Below are 27,059 nucleotides of genomic sequence, written 5' to 3' on the forward strand. Positions count from 1 at the left end.
AAAAGGATAGGCATTCCCAATCAACCTTCTGTTCAATATGGAAACTAATTCACTCTTAGAAACATGCCCTGCCCTATTAACGGAGAACCATTCAAGACACTCATCTTGTTAACATGTACACAAGGGAGAACCATTGAAGGTGCTTATCCCCTTGTGTAGGGGTATCCTGGCAACACTTTTGGTAGGTAGATACATCAAGACATCACATGTATGGATAATACTTGGTGCTAGATGTACTTGTGCTCAAGAAGCACATCCATGATCGAAGAGGATATTGATGATCAATTGCTATCAGTGAATAAGGACCTAGAACTAATGTATTATTTATAATTGTGATGGAATACATTAAGCATGGTGTTAGTTAGGGAGGAGTGGCACATAAGGCATTCATTCATGAGCTCGCAATGCTGAAAGGATGGTTCAAGGAAATGATAAGGTTTGTCAATATGCAAATCATGTTAGAATCAGTAGGGTATGATCTTTTGGAGCATACTTGTAGCTAATGAAAGTAAGGTGTGGCTACATAAAGATGTTAGTAATATGCTAGCTCAAGAAGGTGCATCACAAGCAACTCATGTGATATTTACATTTAATTGAACCTTACAAGAATCCTTATCGTCCTATGTAAAGGGGTTTCTTAGAGGCTAAACTAGTTTTGTGTTGGTGCTCTTGCAAAATTATTAATGTGTAGCTTTTAAAAAGGGCGTTTTGCTTCTCACACCGTTTTGAGAAGGTTTCCCTAGACACCAACCAACGTGAGAGAGAGAGAGAGAGAGAGAGAAAGAGAGGGGATCGAGTAATTTGAAATTACAAAACGGCCAACTGCATGTTTTCTGGGCTGACCGTTACATTCATAACAACATGGAGCATGTATGAAATGCGATCCTAAAGGCGGCGATGCCATTGTTCGGCATGCGATCATCGGCGATTGCACACCTACTTACCTACTCATTATTGTTGTGAGTACACTTGCAACTTATTGCAGAGATTTTGAGCACGATTAGGCGATCACTCCATGTTGTTGTTGTACACTTCGGGAGGTATTAGTCCCCGCCGCGATCGCGGAGATTGTCTTTTATGTAGACGCCCATATTGTCGAGGGCCGCTCCCGATTTACCGAAGATTCCGACGATGAGTTCGTTCTGCTCAGTAGTACCAGATGTAAACGAGATTCCATCTTGGTCTCCGAAGGGACCATAAATGCCATTGTTAGTCACAAACTTTATGGAGGTGAGGGCGTTGTAATGGCCTGGCGTTCCGTAGAATCCTCTCACTTGGTTGATCAGCTCTTTCGGATATTGCAAGGTGATCTGGTTGCAAAACACCGAATTGAAGGTATAGCTAAACGTAGAACATATCATGTATCAGTAGACCGACGATCAATATTATATGTATTCACAGAATAAGGCATTGAAATAAGCGACTCCTAAGTGCTTAATATGAAGACGTATAAGTAATACGCACCTCTGCCTGCTTGTTGCCTTCGGACTGGCCGTGAAGTTGATGTGTTTTCTAATTTGTGCGCATAATTTACTTACCCCACATGTTTATGCGCATAATTGCCGCGTTTTAAAAGCTTGGTCCCTCTCGATAATTCTCTGGTGCGTTTTACTTATTGATTACCAACCCTAAAGTAATTCGACATGGCTAATCCACTACTGTGCGCACTACCTTCACCAAAATGGATACTTGTCGATTCACATCATGCACAGCTCCAGCATGTGTGGAATGAACCAGATTTCTTCTTTGTATAGGCTACCTATGCCATCAATTATTATTCGTACCTGCCCCATGGGTGCACATCATGTTTTCCCAACCCCTTGGTAGGCACGTCTATTCTCGAGAAATTGACATACAACCTACATGTACCATGGATCCGGTAGTGAGACACTTGTTGGCTACCACCACACAACAAGCACGAGTTAGTTGTATTCCCTTTGTTCTATTAACATTATATTGCATGTATCATGTGTAGTTCTAACGCTTCTAGTGTTGGGGACACACGGAGGTATACTTTGTTGGCATGCTGGTCACGTGCTTAAACTTGTATATGTTGGCCATCCTAGGTGACTTTTGGCCCTCTTAGACATTTCTCGTTGTTGCTTTATGATTTTTTCATAGAACCCATCTTATCTTTCACTATTGGCTATGTAGCTAGGGTGCTGCCCCTTGAATTGATATGCAACTCATGAGGTCGTTATTTTTCACTAGCTCTCTTTGTGTCAATCCCCCTTTGTGTGTGTGTGCACATGTAAACTTCTCTCTCTCTCTCTCTCTCTCTCTCTCTCTCTCTCTCTCTCTCTCTCTCTCTCTCTCTCTCAATATATATATATATATACACACACTTCTAACGAAAGCATATTTCATCACTATGCATAGTTGTGAGACTATTGGGGGGAGGAGAGTGAGAAAAGACAACTTCAACACTTGGGGATCCTACAATCATGGAGTCTCTACTGAGGAATTCCTTAATGTCATGTGTACTATGGCTTATGGAGGTGCTTTTAGCACTTTTCAAGGGGTGGAAAGAAATTGTCCATATTATAAGGTGTATTCAAAGGATATGATAAAATCCCTTTTACTTACATTTTATAAGGCAGTAAAATTATCTCATTTTTGTTAACAAAATTATAGGCTCTCATGCGTAACTGCATTAAAGAACCCTTTTTTATGTAAATTTATCAAAGTTTTCTCAAATCAAATAACCCTTTTATTGATTACCTGTGATACACTTATATTTTTGTGAGGTGCATCATTCCAAGTGAAACTTGTGGTGGTGGACACATAAAGGTTATGTACTTAGTTAATATGCTCATCACATTGGTGGAACTTGTATATATTGACCCATCTAACTAACCCTTTGGGCCTCCAAGACATGTCTCAAGGTCACTTTATGCTTTTCTCGTCGAAGCCATCTTAACTATCACTATTTGCCATATAGCATGGGTGTTGCCCCTTCAATCCAAGTGTAACTCATGAGGTCGTTACTTTTCACTCATTCTATATATATATATATATATGCACTTCTAGCTTGAGTGTCGTTACAAGTTTTTATGACTATGAGATATTATGGAAAGATTGAGGGAATGAGAGCTTAGGCCTGTTTGAACACTCTGTGGCTGAAATGGCTAGGTCTTAGCTACAAGGGAACTCTCAAGTATCTCTACTTCTTCTTTCCCTACTTCTTTCCATATCATCTTTATGGTATGGCTTCACTCTTTCTCATGCCTACAATGCTTATCAAGTATCCTCTTATCCATTATATTATGAGATGCTCTTATTTATTTGGATTCTTCTACCTTCATGATTGCATCTTGGTGTTGCTAGTGGTGGTATACAATTTCCATGTTGAAGTGTAGGTATCATGTATGTCAACAACTGATCTTGTAGATATTTCATATGTCAACTATAGTGTAAGGGATGGTCACCTAGTTCTCTTAATGGTTAACTACAACAAAAAGGCCTCTTAGACGCACTTTTAGACACGATTTTTGAATATAGAGAAAATCTTATGGGCGCGTCTATCCGCCCGTCTATTTGCGCATCTACAGCTTCGCGTCTATAATCTCATGTATAAAGGAATTTACACGCAAAAATAGACGTGCAACAGATGCACATATACACGCGTGAATACAAGTGCATTAAAAAATAAAAATTGTTATTTATTTAATTTATTCTATGTGTCTACCAGTGCGTCTATTTGGCAAATTAGACGGGCATATAGACACGCCCGTAGACGCACTTTTACAAGCACTCATAGACGCGAACCACTACAACAAAAAGGCTCCGTAGACGTGCTTGTAGACACAATATTTGAATTGTGTTTAAAAATGTCGGATGCGTTTATTACCGCGTCTACTAGCGCGTCTAAAATTTCGCATCTAAAATCGCGCTTATAGTGAAAACTACATGCGCATATAGACGTGCATATACACAAAACAATCATGATATATACAAACAATTATGAGACACAATGTATTAGAACAAATTATATAAAGAATTGAAAGAAATATAAATTTTAAAAAACTAAAAATCAAAATATACTTACAAACTCTGCCTCCCACGACTCTTTGCCGCCCGATCCATAATGCAACGATCCCATGGTTTCCATTTGGATCCGTTGCGCCCCTGCATGCTGGCGACTCTTCACTTTCTCTGCTGCTTTCTTCTTGGCTTTCTTCCACTCTATGCGGTGGCACATAGGTGGTTGGCTATAGGCTCCACGCCCCTCCTCCTGCCTCCGCAGTGAGTCCCTGGCGCATGTCATGAGGTGGGATCTTTTGTTGTGAAGCAAACCCCTCACTTTTGTGCATCCCCAATCATCCGAGAATCGCTGACCCTCAGGATTTGGGTACCTCCTATGGACTACCCTCAACACCTCCTGCCACAAGCCGCTTTGTTTTTTTTGAAGTAGACGAAAAAATCTTTATACGTTGCATGCACGACGCTCCTCATGTACGCCATTACATCCCTTCCTTCATCATCATGGAAGATGCCACCAGTATCTGTAACTCTATAGTACTAGCGTACTGGCTCCTCTACGTGATCTGCTAGTAAGGGTGATCGCTCGCCACCTCCTAGGCAACCCCCACATAAGCCTCATCCTCCCCCTCGACTCTCCCTCCTCCCTCTCTGTTGACTACCCTCTGCCTCGCTAAATGCACGTGCTTTTGCAGATGCACGTGTGTCGGTTGAAGCTTGTGCTTCAGCCGATGCGTGTACAGGTGCTGCACGTGGAGTACCTGCAATTGGAGTTTGGGAAGTAGTGCCAAGCAAAGACGTCAAAGGCGTTCTAGACACGACGCTGAACACCTCATCTGCTGTGGGATAGCGGCCAAGGTGTCTGGTCATCTCTCCCATGAAGTCTTCCCTACTAGAAAAACCTCCAAAAAATGCATTGATTCCCCTACTAAACAAGGCCAATGTATCATTCATGCGATCCAAATCCGGGTCATTGCTAGATGAACTAGGATGCGACATCTACAAAAAAAACACAGGAAAAATACAAATTTGTTTGCATACAAAAAATCATATATTACCTTCATCCACACCTAAACATTTTCAAAGAGCCATAATCCTTGATTTAATCCAACATTAATTATGAAAAATCATTCAGTGAGCCTAGAATCATTATGTAAGAGAAGGCTTTTGATGCTCACACATAGAAAAAATAAATGGATACTCATGACACTTGAAAGTGCTAATAATCTAGCTTTCTTTAGACATTGAGCATAAAACTTAAGTGCTAATGCTTCTCATAAATAAGAAAGTTGATAAACACAAACATGGGATTGGTCACATTCATCATTGCAAAAATATATTGTTTAGGCAATGAAAATTATTTTTTATCAGAGCTGTCTGAGATGCAGTATAGACGTGCTGTCAGACGTGATTTCTAAGTCAATGCTTCTAGCGTGCGCGTGTATCATCGCGTGTAGACTGCAAAATACACGTGCTTGGACACGCGACTCTGAAGTCAATGCCTCTGTGCAGAGCGCGTGTATTCTTGCGTCTTTGACTTAGAATACACGCTCTCTGAGACGCGGCCTCAGACGCAATGAGAGAAAATATTTCTCCGTGTCTATCCCTAGGTCTGCACTAAAAGGTAGACGCGCTGCCAGATGCGCTCAGTCGGCTGATTTCAATCCGACTGATCCCCATTCATGATTTACAAAATGCAATACATAATGTAATCAGAAATCCTAATACACATACACAGAGAGAGAGAGAGAGAGAGAGAGAGATAAAGAGGACTCACCTTGGGTGTTTGGTGTGGCGGGTGGTGGTGCTTCTTCCTTCTCCTTCTTCCTCTCCTTGGTAAGTTACTCTCTCTTGATGCTTGCGTGCTTGCTTGCTGCTTCTTCTTCCTCTTGTTCTCCTCTCTCTTGTTCTCTCTTTCTTCCTCTCCTTGGCTTTTCTTTTTTCCTTCTTGTGTGTTTGAAATGAAAGAAGAGGTGAGTCATGAGGAGGTGAGGCATGAAGAGACTGCATGTCGGCTAAACTCGAGCTTTAGAACCGCAAAAAACGCAGGAAAGGAAAGGCGCAGTTTGAAAAGAAATGATTTAAGTATGTTTTGAATTTTGACGTGTGCATCTATTTTGGCATGTATATATGCGTCTAAGTTTACGTAAACGCGCGTATAGACACAAACGTGGACACGCAAATAGACGCTAATTTAGACGCGTACATAAACGCAGATATAGACGCGTATTTAGGTTTTATCATAATTTTTTGTTTTTAAGATAAGTTTTGATAGTGAATTCTTATCGTAAGTTTTAATGTATTTATGATGAGTTTTGTGTATTTAAAATTGAGATCTTAGAATAATTAATACGCAAGCTTGAAGTTTTTATGTAAACATATAAATAACAAATATTTTGATGTTGTCATGAACTAGGTTTAATCATGTCGTCGTCATCACCTAGTGTGGTGCATGCTAACGAGTCAACGAGCACATCCTCAAGTGAGGATGAAACATTACGTCTTCATAATCGAGATGCATGGCTACAACGAAAAATTAAATGCATGTGTGATCATTGTCGAGGGTGTATTTTTCGAGTACTTCGAATTGCAATGTCACACCTCAGCTTGTATGGAGAATGGGACCAAGAAAATTCACCGGTATTCATTGTTTTTTTTAAACACTAAGATTGCTAGTCTATGTTACTCAATATATATCAACGTACATGAAACTCCCTTTTGTGGTTGAGCAGGATGCGGTGCCACATCCTCAGATGCTCCCTCTCGGGCGTCGAGAGGCTGCAAAACATCGATGCGAGGAGGCAGAGTCTTCAAGAAGAGTGGAGACTCACAACCATGATAGTAGCCCTCATGAAATGCCCCATCAAGTCGTAGAGGATGAGATTTGGGACAACATGGTACAGCATCTATTTTCCCAACCGGTTCAGGAAGAAGGTCACTCAACGAAGCCAGATGATCCACTATACGTAGCGTCATCTACTCCGTTGTATGAATGTTGTACGTACTCCGTTCTTTGTGCGTCCCTCGAGATACTTGCAAACAATTTATGGATGGAGTAATGTCAGTTTGGATGCTTTATTGAAGTAGGTATCAATTTAGTTTGTCTTATAAATCATAATATTAATTGTTCTATTTTAAAATCAGACAGAAATATATGTTGATGGTCTTTTAACTCACTTTTAAAAATATATGTAGGTTATTATCACAAATGCTTCCAAAAGGAATAAATTGCCAACTAAGAGAGAGCAAGCAAGATATTACTTGACATCTCTGGGAGGCCTCGATTATGTCAAGATCCATGCATGTGTCAATGATTGTGTCTTATTTTGTGGGATTCATGAGTTCGCACGAGAGTGTTCTGTTTGTGGGGAATCAAGATACGAAGTGGAGATGAAGTCAATGGATGTGCCTCGTAAGGTTTTGCGATATTTTCCAATTGTTCCACGTATAAAACTTATGTTCAAGTGTAAGTCTATTGGAAAGCTCATGTCATGGCATGCTAATCATCGTTCAAGTGATGGAAAATGGAGGATCCCTACAGACACACCGGTATGGCAACATATAGATAATTTGTGGCCGTTTTCAAAGAAGAGCCAAGAAATTTGAGATTTGGTTTAGGTATGGATGGAATCAATCCATTTGGCATCAAAAGCACATCATATAGTGTATGGCTAGTGGTATTGGTGAATTATAACATTCCTCCATCCATGGCAATTAAAAAGGGACATGTCATGTTGTCCCTTCTGATTCCTAGAAAGCACAAGGTAAAAAACATGGACATTTACTTAGAGCCTTTGATTGAAGAGTTAGAAATGTTATGGGAAGGTATTGAGGTGCAAGATACAAGTGCATCTGCATCCTCTAGAGATTTCACATTGAAGGCCATGTTGTTGTGGACCATGCATGAATTTCCAGGATACGGAGAGTGTTCAGATACATGTATATAACTCTATATTTGAAATTCAAGACTTAAATCAATTGCATTTTATTAATTCACTTGTTTGTTCAGGTTTAACCACATCAGGATATCATGCATGTCCTATTTGCGGTCCCTCTCTAGTTTCCTCTAGGCCGGCACGTTTAAAGAAAGTTATCTATGACAATCATCATCGATTTCTTCCTATTGACCATCCCAAATATGTTCTTCCTACTAATGGAATGACTCCACAATCTCTAACCATTCAAGATTGGAAGGAGAGATGGATTAATGCCGACAGCCACCCTCCACTCGACATGAGTCGGTAAGAAGTGCATTTCTCTCGATTGACTTTAAAGTATTTAGCATGATGAATTGTTTATATAATATATTGTTTGTTTGTTCGGTTCTCTATATTTTTTCGTCTTCCATACTGGACTGAACTCAAGATCAATCACCCCATGCACATATTCAAAAATGTTGTATCTACATTATGGGATCGCTTGATAGGGGCTCGTGATTCAGTCAATGTAAGGGAGGATTTACGTAACATTGGTCGCATGAGACGAGCCTGGCCACACATTGGACCCAGAGGAAAGATTGAGCTACCCCATGCACCTTGGATGTTGTCAAAGAATGAGGTAAAAATAGTGAATGAACAAATATGTAGCTTTCGAACACCCACAGGATATATGAGATGTCTCAAGGGAGCCTTTATAAAGAAAAAGAAAAGAGGTGTGGAGCAACTATCTGGTTTGAAGTCCCACGATTGGCACAAAATGATTCAAGTAAGGGTATCTCTAACCATGAATATAGTAATTAGTGGAGTAACTATGTGGAAACTTTGGGGTATGATGACTTTTTCTTCAACTAATCATTTGATCTATGAATATTGTTTACATTCAGTTCGTACTTCCTACTAGCATATCCCATTGTGTATCCAAAGATGTACGTGATATCATTTACAAGATGGGAGAGCTTGTGAGGTGTGTATACATTGTATTTTTTCATTATATATCTTTGAATTTCTACACAAAAATAAACAATTCTCAAATACATCCTGACAGATACATGAGCTCGAAGGAAATTGATCCAAACACATTGCAAGATGCTCGAGTATTATCTGTTGAGGTGGTTTGTTTGGTGGAGGAAATTTTTCCTCGATCCATTTTGACTACTCAATTACATTTACTCGTAAATTTGATTGATGAGATCGCACTTTGTGGAGCAGTTCATGCAAGGTGGATGTTTTTTCTTGAGCGTTTCATGAAAACCTTGAAAGATTTTGTGAGGCAAAAAGCACGGCCTGAGGGAAGCATGGCTGAGGGTTGGTTAGTGCAATCATCCCTTGTTTATATCTTTGAATATCTTGCTGAAGTGGACCCCTCTCAACCACGACTATGGAAAGATGATGAAGACTTGAGAATGACCTCTGTAATACCTCAAGGAAAAGAAATGAGTAAAGTGCTAACAAAAAAAGAACTTCGTAAGTTAAATAGTTTTTGTGTGCTCAATAGTGATGTAATGAGAAAATGGGTGACACTATATAATGAAGCAAGGGCAAGAAGAAAAAATGAAAGACAAGCATTTCGCACCAAATATGGACGTAATGTCTCATTCCTAGATCATCTAAATGCGCTCCCACGTCATATTGATATAGATTGGTTACATGAGAAAATGGAGAGAATGGAAAAAGAGGAGGAAATTAATATATCTCAAGAAGAGTGGGAATACGCACGAGGTTGCTTATCAAAGATGAGACATACTATCAATTAATTTGTTTCTATAAGTTATATTTTATATAAATAATTGAAATGTTTGATCTTTTATCTTTTACTACTAGTGCACATTATTCAATGCTATTTAGTGTGAGGGTAAACATTTTCAAACTCAACATATAAATGAAAAGAGAAATATCCAAGATTGTGGTGTCCTTGCTCACTTTTGAGGATACCAGTGGTACCATGGAAGGTTATTGTGACTTGATCCAAGATATTCTGAAGCTTGAATTCATACGATTCTTTATATATGTAATGGATGTGAAGTGGTTTAAAGAAGTGGTAACAAATGGTGAGCATTGCACAATCAGACATCATCCAAGTGTTTTTTTAATCATTGACTCTACAAAATTTCACCAAAACAAGAATGACACATTAGTACTACCTCAACAATGCGAGCAAGTATATATGCAAAAGCTAATTTTTAAATATGTATACATGTGATACATATACACAATATAATAATTATTTTCAGTTTCTTGCTTTTGTTTTTCAAATACAGGTTGTGTATCATCCAATGGTAAACAATAACCGATGGTGATATATCATCCCTATATCTAATCATTCAAAACCAATATATGGTAATATTACTGACATGGAGATAGCAGATGACAATCCAACAATTAATGATGATGTACATGATGACACCATAATGGATTATATGCGTGATATAGTACAAGATGAACCTCGCAAGGATGTTCAAGGAAACGCAGAAGAAGACAATAATGTGATTGTCGATGATATTGATGAAGTTATTGAGCAATATAGCAACACATATGATAGTGGGATAGACTTATTTGTTTCATTACCTCTTGGTAATAAAGACCTAGAAGCAGATGGTTTAACAAGGGCTGATCTCATTGAAGATGACATGGATCATTCACTATAACATACTTAATTTGCTTAATGATTCAATATGTATTCTTCATTGTATGGTTTTTATCATGTGCACACGTGCATACTCAAGAATCAATAGTCAAGTTTAAAGCTAAATTGAATTTTTCATAATAAAAAAGGAAGTATTTTTTATCATCTTCAAGTAGAGAAATTACGAGATACATATTGCAATGCTTGCTACTAATTGTATAATAAGGTTTCTATCGCTTGCCGCTAATTACTTATATCAGGCTTGTCAACTGGAGAAATTGCCATTCATTAGAGAGCAATGCAAAAATAATTATTAACTCTGGTTTTCTTATTCAATGATTCAATGTGTATTCTTAATTCTATGGTTTTTATCATGTGCACATGTGCATACTCAAGAATCAATTTCAAGTGGTTAAATAATTATTAACTCTAAATTTTTTATTATATTAAGTCCAATTTTAGGTGGTTAAATAATTACGCGTCTATATTGGCATCTATTTACGTAAATATATGGATGCAAAATTCGCGTCTATTTACACGCTCTTTTACACGCACATATAGACGCAATGATAGACGCGCCCGACTTTGCACGTCTAACATGCGCGTCTATGCCTCTTTTTTGTTATAGTGAATTCTGTCTAGAAGAGGGATAGGTTTTAGTTTCCTCGAGGTCTCATGATTTGTCAATTTTAATTTTTGATGTTTTGAGATCTTTTCAATTGATTATTATTGTGATACTTTTAGTAGTGAAGGATATAATAGCATCACCATGTATCATAGTGATAGAGGCCTTTAGCTCTTGTATGTACAGTCTCTTATCCTCCTCTAGGTTGTTTCAGATGGATCCTCTCTTAGTGCTAGGGATTGATCTTTAGCTCTCCGTTGGGAACTTTTTTAGGTCAAATGGGTACACTTTATAGATTCTATATATAATAGCTATAAATGTGATTGTTTTTCACTTGCTCTCTCACTACAAGGGTAAAAGAGTATAGCAATGAACTCTAGTAACTTTCTCTTTTGGCATCACTAAAAGTGTCGGTATTATACCGGATGCCTATTTGGATACTTATTCTGACTCACTTACTGATGCTTATTGCAAGTCATATACCAACAATTATTGAGATGCAAATAGTGATGCACTACTGTGGTAAAAAAATGCAAAAAAGGTCCATGGCATGGCATTTCAGAGCTAACTTTGAGAAAGAGAGAGAGAGAGAGAGAGAGGAGGCCAAAGGAGGAGAAAGATCATAAACTCGGGGGATTCGCTATATTTGTACCCTCTATATCACATGCCTTCAAGGTCTATTTATATATATCCTTATCTCTAAAAATTTCCTTAATAAAATATAATCCCTTTCTATTCAATATGTAAGTAACTCCTTTATATGGCACCCTTTTGTATGGAGATAGAGAGAGAGAGAGAGAGAGAGAGAGAGAGAGAGAGAGAGAGAGGGGGGGGGTTTTCGAAGTAGTGAAAGATGGAGAGGGTGAGGGAAAGAGAGAGAGAGTAGGACAAGATAATGGAATAGGAGTGCGTGAGATAAAATTATTATTATTTGTTAATGTTGGATATGAGAGAATGGCTTGAGGTGGATGAGGGTTGGCTTTGTAAGAAGAAGATACAGTGGAAGCGTATTGTAATTGATGATGATTGCCATTCTTCTTCTATGGGTAATGTTTTAGAGAAGTATCTAGAGCCACTAATTTGGAGGAGTTGCTCATAAACGAACTTCTCTATTTGGATTTTAGTCCCCCAGTTTATAGGAAAATTGAGAAAAGCTAGAGTAGATGCTTATGAAACCATACCAAGGTGGCAAATAGGAGAGAAGGAGGGTGATTTAGAGCTTCTCTGAGATCTCCAAGCCTTTGAAAAGAGCTTCATCAAGGAGCTTTCTCCACTTTCAATGAGCTATATTGTATAGTGCCCTTCTTACATGATGTAATTGACAAGTTTTCACAAAGTGAAAACTTGATGGATGTCCTCTTTTTTTTATAAGTATCCTTAAATTTATTCCAAATAAGATTGGTAGTATCCAACTTACGTACCATTTTTTCTTTGAAACCATTTTAACCAATGTTTTTTTAAAGGTGGTTGTATCTTTTTTCTTTCATGTAGGGAATCCTAGGAGGATGATCTCTTGTGGTGGGTTCTTCCCCACACCATCAATAATGGATCATAGGTTTACCTATGTGAGGTAGAGCTACAACCAAAAACTCCAACTCTCGTGGTTAGATCCCATTAGCTTCATCTTGTAGGAGCAAGAAGAGAGCATGCAGGATTGAGTTGCAACTACGAGTCATTGATGAGACATGATTGTAGATAGTGTTTGTATCACTATTACCTTGTCTTGAATAAAAGGAGATAGCTAGAAGCGAAGCATGTAAGCTAGTATAGGATCTAAGCATGCTTTGATACCATGTGAGAAAATAGAGAGCAAGAATGCCACAGGGCAAGAAAGGACTAGCCTAAATACCCCTATGTATCACACATCATGAGAATAAATATATTTACATTTCATAGACATGTGAAACATTAAGGTTTTTAATTATTATACCACTTAAAATTTTATTTATAATTTTTTTAAATCCATACAAATTTTTTAAAAATATAAAAAGTTTAGAAATGAAAATATTCACACCCCCATAAAGTGTCAAAGTTTTCTAAGAGAGTTGCATAAATTTTCCTTAACAAAAACTTCTACTTTTAATAAATATCAATAGTTTCTCAATTTTTAAATATAGTAAAACTTCTTTGAAAAATTACACATACTTTCCACAGTGTGAATTTAATTTAAAAATATCACATTTTCATGAATCTTAAGTGTGTATTTTGAAATTTTTCTAAAGTCAAAATTCAAGTGATTCTAAAGTGTTTTTGTATTTTTATATTTTCAAAAAACTCAATCAATATTTGATAAATACCAACAACCAATCAAAGGGGGAAATCATGCTTTACTACATTGTAAAAATTTGTAAACTTTGAAAAATTAAACACTTGATTATTATCCTTATAGTATGATTTCTATACAAAATGTCTCATTTATATGAGGTGAATGTGGTAAGTGAACGATAGGAGAGAAAAGTGCCTACTTGTTGGTAGGTGATAAAAAAGTGGATAAGAGGATGAGAACATCCATAAATGAGATGTGTCGAAGATTCTTACACATGAGAGCACTAAATGTTCATCTAACATGGGCCTTACACCCTATGGACACCTAGCATCATCTATATTTGCTATTGGCTTTTGTCATTTTCTTGTCAAGTTGAAGTTTAGCATTGTGGCACTTCACCTTTCCCCACCATCTACTTATCCACCATAAGTACTAGCCAATTGAGGATTTGACCAAGACCACATGCTTTATATTTGCCCATCAAATATGATATTATCACGGTATTCTAAAGTAAGTTTGAATGTTAAGTCTATGAGTTTTTGCCCATCAAAAGAGATTGGAACTCTTAACCATCAAGTACTTCTCAACCAAGCATTTACTAGTGCAAGTGATGGATTTTTTATGTTTAATTCATTTCATATTGTTATGAAAGATAACCCCTAGGCTCAATTTATTTTGAGGTATAAAGAAAAATACCCATACCTATAAAGATCATGAAAACACATGAATGAAACTAAAGAAAATTGAGAGAGTATTGTTCTTACTAGATTATTTTTTCAAAAAAATAAGACAACCTTTTCAAGAGGATCCCATATAGAAATTAAGATAACCATAAACTTATAATAAGATAAGGAATACAAAATTTCAACTCAACACTAAAGGCATGCAAAGTATTGGGTTAAAGTCAATACCTTCAAGATAAGCTCATATATTAGCATGTATGGTATGTTGTAGAATCTTGTCTCGAGGGACATCTCCACCTTGATCCATTCTCACATCTCAAGTGTGGGCCTAGACAAGATGCTCTTTGTTTGCAATTTCAAACTTCTGAAACATATAAACTTGAGATTCATGAATGTTTGGGATACCATGGGCTCTTGTAACTATACATTAAAGTGAGACCATGGTCCAAGAAACCAAATAAGAATGATGTTACACAACAAATTAAGGGATATGAAGACAACTAACACATTACTCATGTCCAAGGCTAGAAGGAGCTATGCCTCCTTTGATTTCTTTATCTTGATGATCTCATGGTGTATGTGTTGGAAAACAGGTCAAATGATGTATGATGCATGATAAGGAGACTTGTATCCCATAAGCACAGCGAGGAGAGTGGAGAAGCTGGAAAGCTATGAAGACATGTACTTGGTTCAGTTTTCAAAAAAGACTATTTTATTTTGCACTTTGAGTCTAAGTCCCTCTCCACTCAAGATTGTGTTTATGAGTCCAAGCTAATCTATATTGGAACCTAATTCACTTGAGTGAAAGTCTGTATCTAGTCATCAGTCTTCATGTCTCTTGCTTATGAGTTCAAGCCTCCATAGCTAAACTGTGTTCAAGATCCATGTTTCACAACATGGTTTTAGAGCCATGGTGAGCTCAATTTAGCTCTTCTCCGTGCTCCTCCAACTTCTCACTACTCAACTCCAACTCAGGACAAGTGTATGAGCCTATCTCTCACTTCATCTACACTTCCTACCTATTGGTCTGCCATAGCTAGCCAGACCCTACCATCTTCGAGCTCTTGAAACTCTCAAAGTAAGCATCATCTCTTGAGGGTCTCTTCTGGGCATATCTCAAGGACCTCAAGGCATAGCCTCCTCTCATAAAAGTCCCTAACATTGGTCACTGTGCTGGTCAGCATTGAGGAAATTGTAACCCGCTCTCTCAGGTTGCGCTTGTCATGATCATATGCGTCCTCATCTCAGATCTTGTCGAAATCATTTCTGCCACGTTGGGGCTTTTAAATTTTGGTATATGAGCATTTCCTCCATCAAATCTTTTGTTAGTTTATTGCGGGTACGTGGTGCTACAAACAAAACAACAGTTGGGTACATAAACCCTAATACAAGGCAGTCATAGCATGTGTAGTTGGAGCCCCAAGAGGAACACCGAGGAAAAGGGGATTCTACTGCAAGAAAATCTATCTTGTAACATCAACAAGCTTTTATTTCATTCTTTGATGATCAAAACAAAGAAAATAACAATTCTTCACGTAGCATCATAGTAGATATCTTCCACGGATTTGATAGAATCAACCATAATCTTCAACTTCTTCATAAAATCCTCCAATAAAAAAAGAAACATAGAAGAATACACCATCTTTGAATGGAAATCAATCACATAATATTTACCTTCAATATCTTCATAGTTCTCTCTCTCAATCTCTCATATACAGTTACACTGTTTTGATAGAATTGGCTATCTTTGGCTCTCTCTCTCTCTCTCTCTCTCTCTCTCTCTCTCTCATAATAGTACATCATCTCCTGACTACAATACTCTCATAATAACTCTTAATAATCCTTCTTAGGTCGTGGATGTACCTCCCAAGAGGTATGTCTGATATGAAGAGGCACCAGAGCCACTACAGTGTCTCTTCATAGCTCACTATTGTCACTGTTACTCAGTCTTCTCTTCAGTCTTCAGCAGCTACTTCTTCCATTTGTTTTATCTCTTTTGAACTTATATTCATCCTTTCTAAAAATTAGAAAACTTTCCCAAAGTCACACATACAATTTGTAGAACACTTACAAAAGATCTACAGGACAACAATACAATACAGTACCAGAGCAGATACATAACAGTTATAGAGCAAAGACAGAACAGTTATAGAGGCTTTACAGAAGGTTTATAGAGGGTTACAGAAGGACATCAGAATCTCATAACTCATACTAAAACCATTCCAAACTATCAAAAACTATTCAATAAGCTTTCAAAAGATCTCAATATTCATCAATCATCAATCCATGCTTCATACAGAAGAAAATCAGAACAAAACAGAAGCTATATAGATGGTATATAGAACCATTTAGAACCTATGAGAACATTACAAAGCTTCATATCCCTACTAAAAATCATCATGATCTTCCAAAAAATAATCAATATCATCCAAAACACTCTCAAATACTTCCATTATCAACCATACATCACTCTAAATCCATCAAAAATCAATCATTCAGACCTCAAAAATAATAAAAATCAGTCAAAAATTCAGTCTTTTTCCACTCTTAATATATCCCCATACTTAGAAAGGAAGCATCCTCAAAACCTAAGGAAAAGAAGAATATAAGTTCTCTAAAGAGCTCAATTTTGATATTCCGTAGGATCTTCAATAATCTCACAAAACCACGACCCCAACTTATCACCTGTATCTCTAGAAAAAACTACTAAAGGGAAACTTCATTATTCATTAACTCATTTAATTAATCATTTAAAAGTCATAAAACAATTGTAAAGGATATAAGAGGTTCTTCTTCAACTTTCTACCATAAGCATTCCATCCACCATCAATAGTTTGAAAAGAGCTCTCGAACAAATTATTCAACCAGCACGAACTCATCACATACAATTATGACAACACACACACAAAACACTAACACAACCATCTGAATGAAACCTCCAAAAAGAGATATATATCATTAAGAATCATCCAAAATACATTGCAAAGGCATCAATGAAGGTGATCCCTTTTGAAGGCTTGGTGGTTTCAAAAATGATCCATGGAGAAGGACTCATCCATAAATGTCTTTGGAGGATTTTCAAAAAACTACAGGCAGCACATCCTTTCTAGCAAAACGAGATATCTGCTAGGTAGACATAGGGCATGAAAATATAGGACATTCAACTCTTGGGAATCAATGTTCACATTGACATTCATACAAAGCTTTGGAATGGCCTTTTGATCATTACGGGAATGCCTATACATGTATGCTAGATACCAAGTAAAATGAGTTGTCAATCTCACTGAAGGATCTAGAGATTGTGAATATTAGTGAGAAAAATGAAGGTAATTCTAGTATGCTTGACTAGCACTTGTCCAGTCCCCTGGAATTATTGGCCAGTTTATTTGTGGTCCTGTGAGAGAATCAGTCAAGCTCCATCCTCTTCTTCTTGGAATCTGCTGATCAAATCCATCATATTCACTAACCAACTGAGGGGGTTGAGAAATAGAAGTTGTAGGAGATGGAAGTTAAAGAAGTAAAAGAGGATGAAGAGATGGGTATGAAAAATCATAAAAGGAGGAATAAGATAAAGAAGGAGTGGATGAAAATTTAAGTGAATCAATTATTAGGAAAGGTGTCAATTGATAAACATGAAAAGTAGAAGGTATATGGATAGATGGAGAAGGGCATGGTGGAGAAGGGGAAAAAACTTGATCTTCGATAAAAGAAAAATAGGTAAATATAGGACTTTGAGAAAAACCTTGAGGTTGGAAAAGAAGAGGTAAAATAGTTGCTGAATTGGTTTTATAAAGGGAAAGATAGGTATCATAGCGAAGAGCCATTTGTTGATAGTACAATAGGCTAGGAAGAGAGGGACCTAAGACATATCTTATCTGATAGGCATAAAAAAAGGTTGAATCAAATGTATGGTTCTTGGAAAGATAAGCTAGGTGATCCACCCTCAGTTGGTTAGTGCTCTGCACATAAGTAAAAGCTGTATTCTGACGTTGTTTCAGGACCACAGAATCAATCATTGAGTGCCATGAATTGTCAGGGCAAGTAGCCACTTTTGAGGAATAACACTAGAACATGTCATCTATCCGCAACTCCAAATAGTTGACATATAAGACAGCTTACAAAACCACATCCCCCACATACTAGGCCATATCTATATCATTTGAAATCAACAGATCACCTCGTACATACATGTAAGACAGCAACATGGTATCCGTCGTCACAAAATCTTCAAACACCATACGGACCACTTCTGTCATCAGCAACTCAAAAGACCAAGCCCCACTCCAACCATCCTCTGGAAGAGGAAGATCCATCATTGAAAGCTTCATATAGAAGGCCAACTTCTGCAAAACTGAAAATGGAGAAAGAAAGAATGGTCCGGAGGAACATACTCCTGAAAGTGCTCAAATGTAGACCATAACAAATCTATCATGGAGTGCAATCTTTCCACTTTATCTTGAAACAATGGACACAATGTGACCTGTCTCTGGAGAACTGCCAAGTCCTGCTTAGAGATAGAAGGAATCATAGGAGCATTGAGGCTTGGAGGAATGGACAATGACTGTGCTAGTTGGTCCTACAACTACTTAATCTAGGAAGCTTGTGATTCCACTGTATTATGAGCAGTCTGTAAAGCTAACAATTTTGCATCTAAAAGAGTCTGTGAAACTCTTGAGCTTCTTTTCTCTCTTTCTCCTCTGAGATTTTAGTGACCTCTGACTAAGCTTCTGTTAACTGAATCTTCAAAAAAGATATTTCTTCTCTCTGGGTCTCAATCATCTGGGTCTGCTACTCCATCTGCTTAAACAGATTTGCAAGTGTGTCTTTAGCAGAGGCTAAATCTGAGGTTGCCTTATGCAACTGGTCTTTGGACTGCACCAGTTCTTCATAGAAAGAAGCATACAACTATTGAACACAAGCTGCTGAAAGTTCAATTGAACTCTGGATGTCATTACAAAGGAATGGAATAGCATCTCCTGACATTAAACTATTTAGTGAAGGGACTAATATGTCCAAAGAACTCTCTCTATGTGCCCTGAACAAATTGTTACATGTGAGGTAAGCAGGGAGGTCACTGCCAGAAGTAGCAGAAATTATGACTGAAGGAATGGAATAGCATCTCCTGACATTAAACTGTTCAGTGAAGGGACTGATATGTCCAAAGAACTCTCTCTATGTGCCTTGAACAAATTGTTACATGTGAGGTAAGCAGGGAGGTTACTACCAGAAGTAGCAGAAATTGTGACTGAAGGAATGAATGAGGGAGTTTTATTTGCCACACGCTTCAAGCACTTCCACTGAATGACCAATAGAGGAGGAGAATCAAGATCCTCTATGTCAATAGGTTCTGGCTCTTCTGAATGTGGAGAGGGAGGTACTGGATCTGATGGAGAAGGTGGTAGCACACCATTCTTAAGGCCTGAGTATGTCAAGAAAGCATACAAGTAGGAACCATAAGTGACATTTATGGCATTTCCTCTAGTTACTTTGACAAAATGTTGATCCATCTTTCTAAGCAGGTAAGTACTCCAATCAATGGCCACCCCTTTTAACACCATCTTGGTGTTGAGATATCGAGCTCCACTCGTGATACGCCAGGGTGACCGTTGTATATTTATGTCACCGACTTGTCAGTTGCAGATGCGGTTGGTACACCGCCCATGAATAATAGCTACATGATAGCTATCCTTATCTACTCTAGTTCGTGGCTCAGTTAGTATGCCACCTTAGTTAGTTGAGTTTGGTTTGAGACCCATATATAGGGTTCTTCTATTTCTTTGTACGAGAGTTCTTTTGGCTTACACAACTAAGAAGAGGAAAACTGTTTTCAGCCTCCACCCTTGTGTGTCTTCCCCCATTGTGCAAGCAAGAAAGCTTCAAGCGAGACTCCTTCCTTCTCTCCCACAATCTTGACATGGTATCAGAGCCTTGTTCGTGGTAAGGAGCTCAAGAAAGCAAGCCAAGCTCGCGGTGGTCTGGTAAGAGGAGCAGTGTTGCTTTCATTTCCTGTTTTGGGAGCAGATCTCTGCAGGTAGCACAGCCGAAAATTGCAGGAGTGCATTGTCTCAGGTTGAGACGCCCTTCGCGGTGAAGCAAGAGGGCAGTATATGCTGCGGGTGAGGGCTTTAGCCCTCGGCGACCTTGTTTTTTTGATTTGAGGCCATTTCGGGGCCTGTTTTGCAGACGGAAGTTTTCTGCACGCACTCAAGAAAAGGCTCAATTTTATGCTGTGCGACCACTGTTCTACAGGTCGGTGAAAAGTTACTGTAGAAATTGCATCGTATGCTTGTGCGCAGAGACATTGGGAGTTTCAGAATCATCCTTGGTTCCTGTTTATGCAAAATCGTCACTAGGAAGTGACTGTGTGGTCAAATACCACTTTCGCCAGTTTTGCAGATTTGCCCTTGTGAGGGTGAAGCTGTGTTTTTTGCAGTGACAGAATTTCTTGCAGTATTCTGTAATGGCGTCTGATTCTCTTTCACAGATTGTCACTGAAAAGCTTGACAAGAACAACTTCCAGGCATGGAAGTTTAGAATGACGAATTTCCTTATGGGAAAAGGATATTGGGAATTTGTTGCAGGAAATGAAGAAGAACCAGTTCTTCCTGATGTTCCCAATCAACAACAAATGCAGGCATTTAAAACATGGCATGAGAGAGCTAGGAAAGTTATGTATTGGCTGTCTATCAGTATTTCAGACTCTATGATTGTGCATATTCAGGATGCAAGTACGCCAAAGGAGGCATGGGATACTTTGTCAAAAATGTATAGCACAAATACGCAAGCCAGGAAAATGCAGCTCAAGCAAGAGTTGCATAATGTGCAAAGAGAAAGTATGAGCATCAACGACTACCACATGAAGGTGAAGAAGATTGCAGATGCACTTGCTTCCATTGGGTCGCCAGTGGAAGATGATGATTTAGTTTCCGTGACCTTGAATGGTCTAGGAAAGGATTATGCACAGTTTCGGACATCCATTTCAGTTCGTGAAAGATTTCCTGATTTTGAGGAGTTGATTGCTCTTCTAATTTCTAAGGAACAGAGAAATGGTGGTGCATCTTCTTCAGGAGGAACTTCAAAAGAAGCTGTCTTCTACTCAAATGCTGGAAGAGGTAGAGGCAGAGGTAGAGGAGGCCGATTTGGAGGCCGTGGCAGAAATCAGAATATGCAGCAAACTCAAGAAAACCAGTCCTATGGAGGAGGACGTGGTAACTCTAGAGGCAGGGGGAGCCAAAGAGGTCGTGGTGGATGGCAAAGAGGCCAAAATGCAAACAGTAATGTTGAATGCTACTACTGTGGTAAAATGGGTCATATGGCTAAAGACTGCTATAAAAAGCAGAAGGACATCATGAATGGAAAACTGCAACAAGGGAATTATGCATCTTCTAGTAGACAGGGTGATGACAGAAATGAGCATTTGTTCATGGTGCAGCACATGAACAATTCTATGACAAGTGCAGAAGAAAGCAATGATGTATGGTATGTTGACTCAGGTGCATCAAACCACATGACAGGTCATGCAGAATGGATGGAGGATGCAAGGAAAATGGAAAAACCAGGATTTGTGGAGACTGGTGATGATACTGCACATCCTATTGTGCAGATTGGAAAAATTCCCTTGTCTATGCAGGGTGGGAAAAAGAAATACCTGTCCGATGTATTTCATGTCCCGAATATCACCAAGAATCTGGTTTCAGTTGGTCAAATGGTTGAACAGGGCTTGCAGGTCAGATTTAATCCTCATGGATGCTTTGTTGAGGATATGAAAAATAAAGGTCGCTTGATAGCAAAAGGAAAGAAGAAGGGCAGAATGTTTACATTGGATGCAGACATGTCTGAATTGAGTGCAGCAATGTTTGCACATGGGACCGGTGTAGTTGCAGATATTGATATCTGGCATAAACGCATTGGTCATGTTAATGTACAGCGACTTAAATCAATGCAAGCCCAAAATATTGTTGCAGGATTGCCCAAATTCAAGGTTGCAGAAATGCATAAGGTATGTGAAGCCTGTCAGTTTGGAAAACAGGCAAGGAAACCATTTCCTAGACATGTTCAAGAGAGTGAGAAGCCATTGGAATTAATTCACTCTGATGTGTGGACAACTAAAGCTGCATCTCTTGGAGGCTGTCATTATTTTGTCAGTTTTATTGATGACTATAGCAGAAAAGTTTGGGTGTATTTTATGAAAAAGAAAAGTGAAGTTTTTGGGCATTTCAAAACTCTTAAAGCTATGGTTGAAAAAGAAACAGGCTTGCAGATAAAATGCCTAAGGTCAGATGGAGGGGGAGAGTACCTCTCAAATGAGTTTGCAAAGTTCTTGCAGGAGCATGGCATAAAGCAGCAATATTCATGCAGTTATACCCCACAACAAAATGGAATTGCAGAAAGGAAAAACATGCATATTGGAGAGGTATCTCGTGCCATGCTCAATGAAAAAGACTTGCCAGATTTTTATTGGGCTGAAGCAGTTGCTACAGCAGTCTACATAATGAACAGGACTCCCACTGCAGCAATACATGGAATGACTCCAGAGGAGAGGTATACTGGTAGGAAACCAGATATTTCTCATTTGAAAATTTTTGGTTGCATTGCCTATGTACATGTGCCAGATGAGCTGAGATCCAAGTTGGATCCAAAAGCTGAGAAGTGCATCTTTATTGGTTACTCTCTGCAGCAAAAAGGGTATAGATGCTATAACCCTTCTACTCGTAAGTTTACAGTGAGCAGAGATGTTGTTTTTGATGAGATGAGTAGCTGGTATAAACCAGTAAATGTGATTGATGATGAAGATGCACAAAATGGTAATGCTACACAGAATTCACAGCAGCAGTCACAAAATATTAGTGGACCTGGAGCGTCCTCTAGCAGTGGTTCACATTCTTCGCCATGGACAGGCAGATTGAGATCAGGAGAATCTTCTCAAAGCAATGCAGATAGTGGTATGCAGGTATCACAAAAAGGAAAAGAGAAGGTTGATCAGCCCATGTTTGATGTGAATGCAGGTCACTCTTATGTGGATGGTGAATCCAGTGGCTCAGAACAGAGCATTGATGATGAGTTGGGTATTCCTTCTATTGTTACACCTGGAGTAAGGAAGACCAGGGATGTTTTGAGAGCACCTGGGAGTGAACCTACTTTGCGCAGGTCTACAAGAGCTAGGTATCCTGTGGATAGGCTGAAATATGATGGATTTACAGCCATTCACTATGCATATATGGTCAAAGTGATACAGGAACCAGAACCCACATCTTTTGAGCAAGCCATGGGAAAAGAAAAATGGGAGAAAGCCATGGATGAAGAAATGGATGCCTTGGAAGCAAATGCTACATGGGAGTTAGTACCTTTGCCTAAAGGTAAGAATGCAATTGGCTGTAAGTGGGTTTATAAGGTGAAGCACAATGCTGATGGTTCTGTGAACAGATACAAGGCAAGATTAGTAGTCAAGGGGTATGCACAAACATATGGCATTGACTATGAAGAAACATTTAGTCCGGTTGCAAGGATGGCAACCGTAAGACCAGTCATTGCTATGGCTGCATCAAAGGGATGATCTTTACATCAGATGGATGTAAAGAATGCCTTCTTGCATGGTGATTTGCAAGAAGAGGTCTATATGGAGCAGCCACCAGGTTATGTGCATGCTGTTCATCCTGAGTTTGTTTGCAGGTTGAAGAAAGCCTTGTATGGCTTGAAGCAAGCACCTAGAGCATGGTCTGACAAGATAGGACAGTATCTTGTCACTATTGGCTTTCAGATTTCCAAGGCAGATTTCTCACTTTATGTGAGAAAAATAGAGAAATGTATTATGCTGCTTGTCGTTTATGTTGATGATTTGATTATGACAGGTGACAGTGATGAAGATATCCTTCATGTGAAAATGCTATTGAAGCAGAAGTTTGAGATGAAGGATTTGGGAGAGCTGCGTTATTTCTTGGGCATTGAGGTGATTAGATCACCAAGTGGGATACAGCTCTTGCAGAGGCAGTATGGATTGGACATGCTGTCCAAATATGGGATGACAGGCTGTAAGCCTATTTCAGTTCCTTTGGAGCAAAATGTGAAGCTGAGCACAGATGCAGGTGAGCTTCTAGAAGACCCTACTATGTACAGACGCATAGTAGGAAGTTTGATTTATATGACTATTACCAGGCCAGATTTGAGCTATGCTGTTGGATTGGTAAGTCAGTTTATGCAGGCTCCAAGGAAACCACATTTGGATGCGGCTAGACGCATACTTAGGTATGTGAAGTCCACATTGCAGTATGGACTATTTTATGAGACTGGGGTTCAGATACAGTTGCATGGATACACTGATGCTGATTGGGCTGGTAGTATTTCTGATAGACGATCTACCAGTGGATATGTATTCTCTTTTGGGAGTGCTGCAGTCACTTGGAGCAGCAAGAAACAGCCTACAGTTGCCTTGTCGAGCACAGAGGCTGAGTACAGGGGTGCAGCAATGGCTGCATGTGAGGTAGCTTGGTTGCATAAGCTACTTTATGATATGCATCAGTCTACAGATGGGCCAGTTGTCATTTATTGTGACAACATGAGTAGTATACACTTGGCAAATAACCCAGTCTATCATGCTAGAACAAAGCACATTGAGGTGCATTATCACTATGTGCGAGAGAGGGTTTTACTAGGTCTTATTGATCTAGTTTATGTCAGCACAGAGGATCAAGTAGCTGACATATTCACGAAGGCATTGGGCGCAGAGAAGCTGCGCAAGTTCAGAGACCTGCTTGGTGTGCAGGAATTGGGATTGAGCTCGAGGGGGAGTGTTGAGATATCGAGCTCCACTCGTGATACGCCAGGGTGACCGTTGTATATTTATGTCACCGACTTGTCAGTTGCAGATGCGGTTGGTACACCGCCCATGAATAATAGCTACATGATAGCTATCCTTATCTACTCTAGTTCATGGCTCAGTTAGTATGCCACCTTAGTTAGTTGAGTTTGGTTTGAGACCCATATATAGGGTTCTTCTATTTCTTTGTACGAGAGTTCTTTTGGCTTACACAACTAAGAAGAGGAAAACTGTTTTCAGCCTCCACCCTTGTGTGTCTTCCCCCATTGTGCAAGCAAGAAAGCTTCAAGCGAGACTCCTTCCTTCTATCCCACAATCTTGACACTTGGAAGTTGTGAAGAGCTCTTTGGACAAATAATGGGATGGTGTTTTGGCAGGCATAAACCTGTCTCGGAGAAACTGACAAACTAACTTTCAAAGAGGATTAGTGATCATGAAAAAAGATACTCCTGAAGTGTTTATCACTTTTTTGACATCTAGAATCTCTTTTCTCTGCTTCTATAACAACTTGAAAATCTCATCATTGGAGAATAATTGTCTAGCTGTAACAAAGGGCTCTCCTTTGTAGGGAAGAGACAAAGCCTTCCCTAAACCTCGGGGTGTCAACACCATGGAAGCACCATGAACCAAACCCGACTTCTTGCTGTATGATGCAAGAAACGCATCGCATAGGGATGGATCATCTGGAATCAATGGGAATGAAGCAGCCACGAAAGTCACAAGTCATGCTTTCGCTATAGACTCAAAATCCAGTAGGGAAGAATAATCCTTATTGATCAACGGGACATACTAGATAAGAGGAGGAGCGTGAGGCGCCATTCAGATGGAAAACACACACACCACAAACACAGACAATCACAAAGAATGCCTGCAAAACAACCAAATAGCTATCAAAAAAGAAATCAATCAAAAGAAGTACACATACATAAACGTAACTAACCAATTTACCACCCCAAACAACCCACATCCTAGAAAAAATTTGGCACGACCTCTACATATATGCGACCGAAAACTTTATGCGATGCAACAAGCAGGCACCCAAAACCCTGTATCACGCAAGAAAGAAGAAAAACTGTAAACTGTACCCGTAATCGTAGCACATAAGCAAACGATAATACCAGAAAAATCTAAATCAGGGCCTGATAATAACGTTGACAAAAAATATTAGCTAAGAGGACTTTACGCACCCATCCCATGAAGCGTGTTTATGAAAAAGAGGAAAAAAGTGCAGTGAGGGAAAATGGTTTTAATGAAGGGTTCATTTTAAGAAATGATTAACAATGGGTGATATTTTATTAAGTTATAAACCTTAATAAGAAAATAGTGATTCCTTCTTAAAATTTAATTACAATTTATTAGGGTGAAACGATGCTTTAACAAAACTCGGACTACGATTCCCAGACTGGGATCTCTAAATGCAAATTCATTAATTAAAAATTAATGGTGATGTGGAGCACTTTTTTGCTAACGTGTGCTTTTTTGTGACACTTAGTTTATTTTTAATATTTAATTAAGGTGCCTCTGAAGTGCATGTAGCGCGTGCAAAGTGAAGGATTGGTTGATTTTAAATTATTAGAAACTTATGTATTCAGTGCGAGCGCACGTGAAAAAGTGGGTGAATATAGTTCATTTTAGCAATTAATTGTGGTTAAGGGAGAATAAAAATGAATAAAGCTCAAAAATAAATACCTAGTATGGGTGTGTATGCAATGGACTGAAGGCGCACGGAGTAGTTCCAAATGCAAGAAATTCAGTTTAAAAAAACAAACACCACTGACTTGAAAAAAAAAACACCTTAGTATTTGTGTTTTATTTTGATTTATTTTTATTTTTTTATTTGTGGTTTTTTAAAAATTGTATTTTAGGTGTGTTTATATTTTGTAAATTATGTGTGTGTTTTTTTTCTTTTCTTGTCTTTTTTATTTGTTTATTTTTAAAAATATTTTTAATGATTAAAATAGCATATAGGACACATGAACATGTTGTGAAGTGTAAGGGTGGAATTTCAGCAATCCAACAAGTGTCAACAATGTGTTTGAATTTATCCATGATTTTTCAGCTGATTTTTGGAATTTAAAATGAATTTTCATGAGATGAAGTATTAAAATTAGAATTTTGGCTTCAAATAAT

The sequence above is a fragment of the Lygodium microphyllum genome, chromosome 13 (assembly GCF_053477565.2).
Source record: "Lygodium microphyllum isolate KBCC chromosome 13, Lygodium_microphyllum_v1.1.10, whole genome shotgun sequence".
NCBI lineage: Eukaryota > Viridiplantae > Streptophyta > Polypodiopsida > Schizaeales > Lygodiaceae > Lygodium > Lygodium microphyllum.